The 9,849-nt window shown below is 51.6% G+C and overlaps 1 long non-coding RNA gene across 2 annotated transcripts in view; it reads right to left on the bottom strand.

The window, feature by feature from the left end:
• Positions 1-3,902: 3,902 nt before the first annotated feature.
• The window catches only part of LOC147911255 (uncharacterized), a 29,661-nt gene continuing 23,714 nt past the window's right edge, over positions 3,903-9,849 (bottom strand). For both annotated transcript variants that reach the window (XR_015551354.1, XR_015551353.1), the window contains exons 2-3: positions 7,690-7,738; positions 3,903-7,267 (exon numbers count right to left, since the gene is read on the bottom strand). This is a non-coding gene — a long non-coding RNA (uncharacterized LOC147911255). The remainder of the gene's footprint in view (positions 7,268-7,689; positions 7,739-9,849) is intronic.

Below are 9,849 nucleotides of genomic sequence, written 5' to 3'. Positions count from 1 at the left end.
CCACCAAAGGATAAGAAGGCTCCCTCTGGCTTTGTGCAGAGAACAGGCAGGGGGTGGGGAGCACAGGAGCAGGGAGACCAGGGAGGAGGCTTGTGAAAGAAGCCACAGGAAAAGACTTCCCCGGGGCTCAGGCTCGAGTGAAGAGCCACCTGCCTCCTGAGGTGGGGGCAGGAATTAAAGGAAGCAGAGGAGCACCACAGCCCTCCTTCCAAAATGGGGCTTAGCCAGCTCCTTCCTCTTCTTTCACTATACGATGCCTCTCCGGCATCCAGGCCTTTGCAAGTGCTGTTTCCTCTGCCCAGAACACTCTTCCCTCTTCACCTGCCTGGTGAATGCTCATCCTCAAGTCCCTACCCCTCGGGTGGAAGAGTTACTCCCTCTGCTGGGGTCGGCACCTCAAGGTGGGGGGCTTCCCTCCCACCCACATGGAGGATTTGGGTTTTCAGCACAGACCAGCCTCCAGGCATCTCCTCGAGCCCCACTCTGGGAACTGCAGCTGGGACACAGTCAGGGGCTGAGGGCACAGGGTCATCGATCCTCAGGTCAGTGGTTGGGGGTTGGGGAGACTCGGCACACCACCACCAAGTGCTGGTAAACGCAGCAAAGCCCCAGAGTTCTGGGTCAGGTTGCATCTCCGGCTGAATTCTCGCAGAGCCTCATACTTTGTTCATCAAGTCTACAAACGTTTATTGAACTCGGGTCCAGGCCCTGGGGATTGGGCAGTAAGGAGGAGAGAGAGCTCCTGCTGCCATGGGGGTGGGGGCAGACAGTAAACTCGCACACACGTGCACACTGAAGATACTTTGAGAGGACACTACGTGCTGTGAAGGTGTAAGGGGGTGGTCTGGGAGGGCCTCCCTGGGAGGCAAATTTGAGCTGAGACCTGCACAGCGACAAGGCAGCAGCCATGCGAAGACCTGGGGCATGAGTGGTCCAGACAGGGTGCAGCAAGTGCAAAGGCCCTGAGGCCAGAGAACACATCGTGCTGGAAGCACTGCAAGGAGAGCCAAGTGCCTGGAGGGGCATGCCCTGGGAAGAGGAGGCCGAGGGGGCGGCAGGCCAAGTGTGGCAGGGGGTCCGGATTTTATGCTAAGAGCAGGGGGAAGCCATGGGAGGGTTTCAGGGCAGAGGCACGATGTGGTTTGTGTTTTTAAAACCTCTTCCTGGCTGCTGAGAAGGTAGGAAGGAATCAGGGAGACCCAGGAGGGCCCCGGGCGGGTGGGCGATGGGGTACCTGAGGAGGCGCTGATGCACAAGCCGCAAGTTCAGAGGGCAGTGGAGGCGGGGGTGGCACAGGCCCGAGATACGAACCTGGAGGCCATCTTTTCACTTTACTGTTTCAGAGACGAGCCTTATCAAGTCCAAGAATCGGTGAACAGACTAACATTGGCCATCTTCCCCACTCAGACCCTGGGAGAGCATTTCAGGAGCAAGTGCTTTCAAAATGATTCCGGCCCTGGGAGGGAGGGGGGTGCAGCGAGACAGGAGCCCTGTCACTAGCAGTGCTGAGTGACCTCTGCCCGCGCCTCAATGGCCTCCACTTACCAAGGGCAGCACCAACAATCACCCGTGCACATTCCAGAGCAGCCCAGGCAGAGGCTGGGGCACCAGCACCCGGGCCCAGCCCTGCTTTGGTGCTTGAGGACACCAACAAAATACAGCCAACGCCCGCTGCACGAGTCAGGGCCAAAGACTGCATCGGAGGCCTGATGTCCTAGCTGTCGGGCCAGGGCCCTCGGCTGCACTTCTCTGAGCTTTCGTTTGCTCATCTGTGAAACGGGCATAAACACCTATGTCACAGGGACCCTGTCAGGAGGAAGTGAGCAGAGCCTTGTCAGTGGTTCTGCACAGCAGTGGGGCGGGGGTGTTTGCTGGTTGCCATGACAATGTCCCACTCACATCACAATCTGCAGTTGTCAAGTGCAGGCCACCGGGGTCCCACCTTTCCAGGACTTTGCACACGAGTTCTCCCCGACTCTGTGTTATAAGCAGACTTGTTTCTTTGGGGTCCACCTGAGCCAGTAAGGGGGGAGGCCCCTAAGGGAGCTCTAGGAGGGCCGGGGTTGGGGGCAGTTTATTCACCACTGGACCCGCAGCACCGAGGATGGTGCCTGCCACGGCCCACCTATGACTGCATTTAATCCTACAACAGCCCCGGGGGTCAGGAGTTTCCAGATGAGGCAGCTGAGGCATGAAAAGGTCCGTTACCTTGTCCAGCTCAGCAGCAAGGAGGCTTGAACCCTAGCACAAACGCAGCTTGCTCCCCTGCTCTGCACGAGAGTCAGCACCCTGGGGTCCTGCTGGGGGGCTGGGGGCCCCTCCCTGGCCCATGTCCTCAAGCCCACCAGGGGAGGTCAGCTCAGGGAAGGGCCCGCATCAATTCCTGACGCCCCTGAGTCAGGGCTGTCTGCTCGCTCAGATACCATCTGCTTCCCATTAAGCAGATTAATAGCTTCCATGGTTTCCAATTTGTGTTTCCAGATATTCATCTCCCAGCCACTGTTTTAATTACCCCCCTCCAACATGCCCGAGGCACTGACAGATCCCCCTCTTCCCGCCGCTTCCGCCTCCGCAGACCACAGACCACAGGCTCTACGAGCCTCGGGGCAGCTGCAGGTGGGTTTAAAGCTGACAGTCGTTCCTCCTGTCCCTGGAGGAGCCGACCCCGCCGCCTGGATGCTGTCTATGTCTGTCCCCTGCTCCTCTCCAAAGCCCCAAGGAAGGGACTGCGTCCCCCATCACAGAGAGAGCAGAGGATCAGAGAGATCAAGGCAGTGCCTGAGGCCCCCCAGCTGGCAGAGCCAGGGCGAGTGCGCCTTTAGAGGCAGGCAGTTTGCAACAGCTCTCCAGATGCTGCAGGACAGGAGGAGATGGTCAGCAGGGGACGGGAGGGGCCCGCAGCTGCAGCGTCTGAGCAGAAGGCAGGAAGGTCTGCCTCCCACACCTGGGGCTCCTCAGTACTGCAGGCTGCTGTTCACCTGCTCTCCCCTGGGGTGCCTACTACCCCACGAGGGCAGGGGCCGTGCCTGTCTCCACCACTGCTCTGTCTTCGGTGCGGGCACAGAGTAGGTGCTCAGTAAATCCTTGCTAAGTGACCAGCACTACTTGCCAACACTTAGAACACGCACTCCCTTTGAGCGGGGCATTGTTCTGAGAGCTTCAGTAAACTATCTCACTTAATCTTCCCAGCAATCCCTCAGGTGGGCACTACTAGTGTCTTCATTTTATAGGTGAGAAAATTGAAGCACAGGGAGGTTAAGCGACTTGCCCAAGGTCACACAGCCAGTAAGGGGTAGAGCCACAGCCATCCACCCGTGAGCTCACTTCAGTCTCCCCACCTGCTCCCCGCCTGTCAGCTCTGAAAGGTAGGGTCTGGGTCCTGTGCCCTCGTAACCTCCATGGCATATACCAATCACACAGATGTGTTCGTTGAGTGAATAAATGAGTGAATTCTGCACTCCTTGCTTCTTTGAAACACAGCACAGTCAGCCAGTCTATTGGGGCAAATCTAGAGTATTTCTGGCTGAGGATGAAGGAGAGAGGAGGGGTGAGACCCCTGGGGTACCCTGAGATGACAAGCCTCCCAGTGAAGGCACACTGGGGGCCATCACTAGGGACCCTCTGATCCCATCCCCTCTCCCTCCTCACCAATCCCTTATATCTGGGCTCTCTACAGTCTATAAAGTGGGCCTGGAACCATGATTGCGTTTTTATGTGGAGTTTTACAATCTTCCGGTGAGGTAAGTGGATTACTGTTGACCCAGGATCTGGGCAGAAACCACTGGACGTGGTGCTCTCTCCTTGTGCTCACTGGGGGCCAGATCTCAGCACCTGATTTCCACATCTCCACGTTCCCCTGCCTCGTCCTCTCCCCTCCCCTCCCCCACCCCTTGCACCCTGGCTCTGGACTCAGCTGCTCTCACGGGACACAGTGTGGGGTCCATCACCGCCCCCTCCTCACTCCCCAGCACCACCAGAGGTGAGCCAGACGACTGCAGGGTCCTCCTGGCTTGGGCCTTCCAGGGCCTCCCAGACCCGCAGTGGGGGCTGCAGGGGCTGGCTCACAGGCGCCAGCCAGGTGGGGGTGAAATGAGTGAGGGGGGGCGGGGGCTGGCTGAAGGTCACCTGCTCTGTGTAAGGCAGAGACTCTCCGGGGAGTCCCGCCCACGGTGGCCAGGAGGGAACCCACCTAAGGCTGCCAGATTTTCTAAGCCATCAAGAAAAGACAGAAACCCAGCATTTCACCTGAAATCTTCTCATTTTCAGATGTCAATAGATAATTACATTATGTCATTTTAAAAATTTTAATTTTTTTTTTGCTGAGGAAGATTTGCCCTGAGCTTACATCCATGCCCATTTTCCTCTATTTTGTATGTGTGTCATCACCACAGCATGGCTTGATAAGTAGTGTAGGTCCACACCCGGGAACAGAACCTGGGCCACTGAAGAAGAGCACACTGAACTTAACCACTAGGCTACAGGGCTGCCCTAAAAAACTTTAAAATTTTAACCTGCATTCTGCAGGCCAGAGGCAATTTCTCAGCTGCTGGTTTGTAACTTCTGCCACATTCACAGCAAACTCTTGGTTTGGCATTCAAGGTCTTTCCTGTCTGGCCCCTTTGTACTCTGAATGACCTTCTAGATGTGACTATACTTCCCTGTCTCGGGCCTGCCCACTCTGCCCAGAATGATGCTGCCTCCTCTAGGAAGCCATCCCTGATTGCCTCCCCCCACCGCAGAATCCACAGCCACCATCTCTCCAGTACATCAGATTCTCCTGCTCAGGCCCCACCACCAGCCAGGGGCAGAGCCTGGTCTGGAGCCCGGGGTCCTGACCACAAGTCCGTCTGCTGCCCTCAGGGAGGGTCAGCGAACAAGATGTTGCTCAGGGACAAGCACCCGCCTCCCCGGACGCCCACTCCCATCAGAGGAGCAGAGAACGTGGAAGGAAGAAGCCGCAAGAGCACTGAGAGGCCCACATGGCGCATGGCAAGCTGGCCTCTGCACTTTACAGTATCGCCCCGCAACCAAACACAACCTCCAGGCACACACACTCCGCCAGAGGCGGGACTCCGGGGGCATCCCCCGTGTGGGCTGCACGCCCGCTGGCTCTGTGGGGCGGGGGGCAGGGCTGCTCGCCCACTGGCACTGACGGGGCTGCTCGCAGGAACAGCGCGGGCGCTCGCCTGCCACAGCTAACAGAAATGGCATCCACAGCGCCGCCGCTCGCAAGGGAGGAGGAGAGTGGAGAAACGGCACCCGCCAGCGCCTCCATCCCTGGAGACAGTCCCAACAGACTTCTGCCCCTGTGGCAGAAGCCTGAAGACTAGCAAATGAGGGGGCCCGCCCCGGCGGCCTACTGGTTAAGTGCAGCACGCTCCACTTCAGCCTCCCAGGCTCGGTTCCTGGGCGCAGACCTACACCCCTTGTCAGGGGCCACCCTGCGGTGGCAACCCACATACAAAATAGAGGAAGACTGGCACAGATCTTAGCTCAGAGCGAGTCTTCCTCAGACAAGAAGACTAGCAAGTGAATCTCCTTCAAACTGCTGCTTTTGCGCTGGGTCCCAGGGGCGGGTGAGTCTGCATGAGACCTTTAAGAGCAGAGTCTCCAATTGTCTACAGCCCTATGGTTCTCCCGGACGTAAGCCTTGCTGGTTTTTAAAGCCAAACGTTTCAAGGCTCGTCCCTCTGGTGTGAGTCCCAAGAGCTGGGGTGCCTGAAGTGAGGCACAAACGTCTTGCTCCTCAGGGAGACGCTCCTTTCTTTTCTGCGATCCCTCCCGATTGTGGGTCGCGGGATTAGGGGTGGGGTTTTTTGTGAGACTATGTCTCTGCCTCTCCTACCCGTCTAAGGGTGGTCCTTTTAGCTTTGGTTGTGGAGTGGCTGTCCAGTAGTTCTCAGGTTCTTTTCAGGGAGAGTTGTTCCATATGTAGCTGCAGATTTGCTGTGTCTGTGGGAGAAGGTGAGCTCATGTTCTTCTCACACCACCGTCCTGAACCACCTTAGGTGAAGACATTCTCTGTCTCGATGTATTTGTTGTTGTTTTTATCTTGTATTTATGAGTGAGATCACACAGTATTTGACTTTCTTCCTCTGACTTATTTCACTTAGTATAATACTCTCAAGGTCCACCCACGTTCTCAGCGATGGCTGGATTTCATCGTTTCTTATGGCTGAGTAGTATTCCATTGTGTATATATACCACATCTTCTTCATCCATTCGTCCCTTGATGGGCACTTAGGTTGCTTCCAAGTCTTGGCTATTATGAATAATGCTGCAATGAACACGGGTGCATGTATCTTTATGCATTTGTGTTTTTATGGATTGTATGGTAGTTCTTTTCTTAATTTTTTCAGGAATCTCCATACTGTTTTCCATAGTGGCTGCACCAGTTTGCACTCCCACCAGCAGTGTATGAGAGTTCCCTTCTCTCCACAGCCTCTCTAACACTTGTTGTTTCTTGTCTTGTTAATTATAGCCATTCTGATGGGCATGAGGTGATATCTCATTGTACTTTTGATTTGCATTTCCCTGATAATTAGTGATGTTGAACATCTTTTCATGTGCCTGCTGGCCATCTGTATATCTTCTTTGGAAAAATGTCTGTTCAGATCTTTTGCCCATTTTTAAACTGGGTTGTTAGTTTTTTTGTTGTTGAGATGTATGAGTTCTTTATATATTTTGGATATTAACCCCTTATCAGATGTATGGTTTGCAAATATCTTCTCCCAATTGTTAGGTTGTCTTTTCATTTTGTTGATGGTTTCCTTTGCTGTGCAGAAGACTTTTGGTTTGATGTAGTCCCATTTGTTTATGTTTTCTTTTGTTTCCTTGCCTGGTGAGACATGGTATTTGAAAAGATGCTGCTAAGACCGATGTCAAAGAGCATACTACCTATGTTTTCTTCTAGAAGTTCTATGGTTTCAGGTCTTACATTCAAGTCTTTAATTCATTTTGAGTTAATTTTTGTGTATGGTGTTAAGAAAACGGTCTACTTTCTTTCTTTTGCACGTGGCTGTCAGTCTTCCCAGCACCATTTATTGAAGAGACTTTCCGTTCTCCATTGTATGTTCTTGGTTCTCTTGTCGAAAATTAGCTGTCCATAGATGTGTGGGTTTATTTCTGGGCTCTCAGTTCTGTTCCATTGATCTGTGTGCCTGTTTTTAAGCCAGTTCCATGCTGTCCTGATTACTATAGCTTTGTAGTATATTTTGAAATCAGGGAATGTGATGCCTCCTGCTTTGTTCTTGGGGTGAAGATATTCCTAAAGGCCAATATTTACCAAGGAAAGTATACTGTCATTATCAACCATTAATACTTTACCTAGCATTAGTAATCAATTAATTATCCTCTCATCCAGCACATCCTCCAAAGTTTGCATATCCTAATCTTACTTATTCCTCAACATCTGATTAACCAAAGCCCAATTTCTCCATAAAGTTTTCCCCAGCAAACTTATGAAGCTGCATGGTATGAAGATGGGCTGTGGAGTCCAGGAGACCTCGGTTTGAATTCTGCCTCTGCCACCAATTGAACGACCTAAGGCAAGAGGCCTTTTGCCCTTGGTCCTCACTTCCCTGTGAATAATATGGTAGCGAGAGCCACTCCTTTTTAAGAGACATAGTAAGGATTAAAGTGAGATAATATGAACAAACTGTTAGTTTACTTTGCAAAAAAAAATGTTACCTCCTCCTCTTCTTAACACTTTCATCCTTTGTCTCTTTCTTCTAAAATCCTATAATATAGAAAGGGTAACAAATAGTGAATAATACATGTATTATATATTCCTCTGTGCTGGACGGCATGGGATGGATAACAAGCTTTGGGGTAGATGAGGGAAAGAGGAGAGGACCATAATGTCTTCACAAGACCAGGCCAGACCCAACACTGCAGCCACGGAGCAGGCAGATGAGTTCCCTGGTGGGAAGTTGCTGAAGAAGAGAAAAAAGGACTGGAAGGAGAGTGGAGGGTCCCTCAAGATCCACGTCATTGACGCCACCTTCCAACCAGCTCCATTTCACCCGTTTACCTGGGATTTCAACCTCACTGCGTAGAGTAGGTATAAACCCAAATACAACAGCGTTAGTAAGAAACTGAGATAAAGGCTGTAATAGAGAATTACTGGTACCATGTGTCATACGTCTCATAACTTCCAAGTTTCGCCCACATGACTGTGTCTAATTTGGAGATGGGATTTGGTTCTGAGTGGCTTCTGCTACCTTGTAGTTGTGTGTGACCTTGGGCAAGAAATATGACTGCTCTCATAATAATAATAATAATAACAACAATAATAATAAACTTATTGAGCACTTACTAGGGGTCAGGCACTGTTCTAAGTGCATGGCCTGTATTAACTCAACCCCCACAACAACCCTGTGAGATGGCGGACTATTATTATCTTCATTTTACAGTCAAGGAAACTGCAGCACAGAGAGGAGTAACTTGCCAACAGCCATATAAGAAGCTAAATTTACTCATATAGTGGACAATATGAACAATTCTCATGAAAAATATTTCTCACAATAAAATGAGATATTCTATTTGAAAAATGCTATGTCAACTGAGCATCACTATAGGACTATCACTCTAAGCAAAATCGAGATATCAGAAGGCACTGGCCTAAGAGATTTTCACCCTGACGGGGTTCTCTTCCACACGGCGCCACCTCCCCAACTCTCCCTCTTGGCTGTGTCCAGCTTTTGGCAGTGGAAACCGAGTGTATTCGTTATTCCCAGACAGTCCGCTCCATGAAACATCAGGGTCCCATCCAGAGTCTCTGGTCACACATTAGTCCTAGATGGGAGCTGCCTTGCTCACCCTGCCGAGCGTCGGCCCCACCGCAGGCTGGCACGTGCCTACGTGTGTCAGTGGTGGAAAAAGCAGTCAGCCTCAGTTACAGGGCTGAGGGGAATAACACGTACGGCTAATTTCTCTTATTATAAAGGTGATCAGAAGGTGTATATTCAATCCAGATACTTTTAGACTATTTTACTTCAGAGGAAATTAGACTGGTTTCCTCATCCTGGCACAGAGGGCCAGAAGAATTACAACGTGGTCCAGGTTTGTTTGCTTATTTGTAATTGTTGTGTTGAGAGGCAGTACCTGCTTTCACGAAGGTAGGAGGGGAGAGGAGAAGAAGAGAAGGATGAGAAGAATCAAGACTCTTCCAGATGCTGCCTCATGGAGGCTCCAGGCCACCCTTCATAAGAAAGCAGGCAGCAGAAAGTAATTCCGAAAAACGACTCCTAAAGCAAGCATGGGGCTAGCTTCCTTTTGCATATTTTGTTTCTCATTTCATAAATATTAACTGTTTCCTCCACAATACCGTGTCAAATATAAAAAGTAAAATTAAAAATGTCCTTAGGCTATGGAATTATTTTTATGACGATGGACCCACCATGACTCTGCAAATCTAGGAGTGCATCTCCAATTAACACGATTGATGATGAGCAAAGCATGGGACCAAGTTTCTGGCTACGTGCACCAAGGGACAAGTCAGCAATGGCACCAGAAAGCAGAGCGTCCACAGGAGTGGCTCACTCCATGCATGCAGCCCACAGTCGTGGGGACACGGGGACGAGGGGCTAAACCACCAGGCCCATGTCTGTCCCTTAGACTTCTTGTCACGTGCTGATGTTTCATATGTTGGGTCTCAGCATCGAGACCCTCATATGTTTGGAGGTCAGAGTGCCATCAGGACAAAGGAGGATTAAGGCCCAGAACAACCTCTCAGTCAATGAGCTTCTGGGCCGAGTGTCCTGAGCTCTTAGAAACAGAGAAGTTGGAACTCTAGATGCCCCTCCCCACAAACAGGGAGAAAGCAGCAGATGTGAGGGGTCTGACCCT

This window comes from Ceratotherium simum, unplaced genomic scaffold (assembly GCF_057802395.1).
Source record: "Ceratotherium simum simum isolate JZ-2026a unplaced genomic scaffold, ASM5780239v1 HiC_scaffold_44, whole genome shotgun sequence".
Classification (NCBI taxonomy): Eukaryota; Metazoa; Chordata; class Mammalia; order Perissodactyla; family Rhinocerotidae; genus Ceratotherium; species Ceratotherium simum.
Note: the sequence above shows the minus strand (reverse complement) of the source record. Positions and strands in the feature narration are given on the sequence as shown.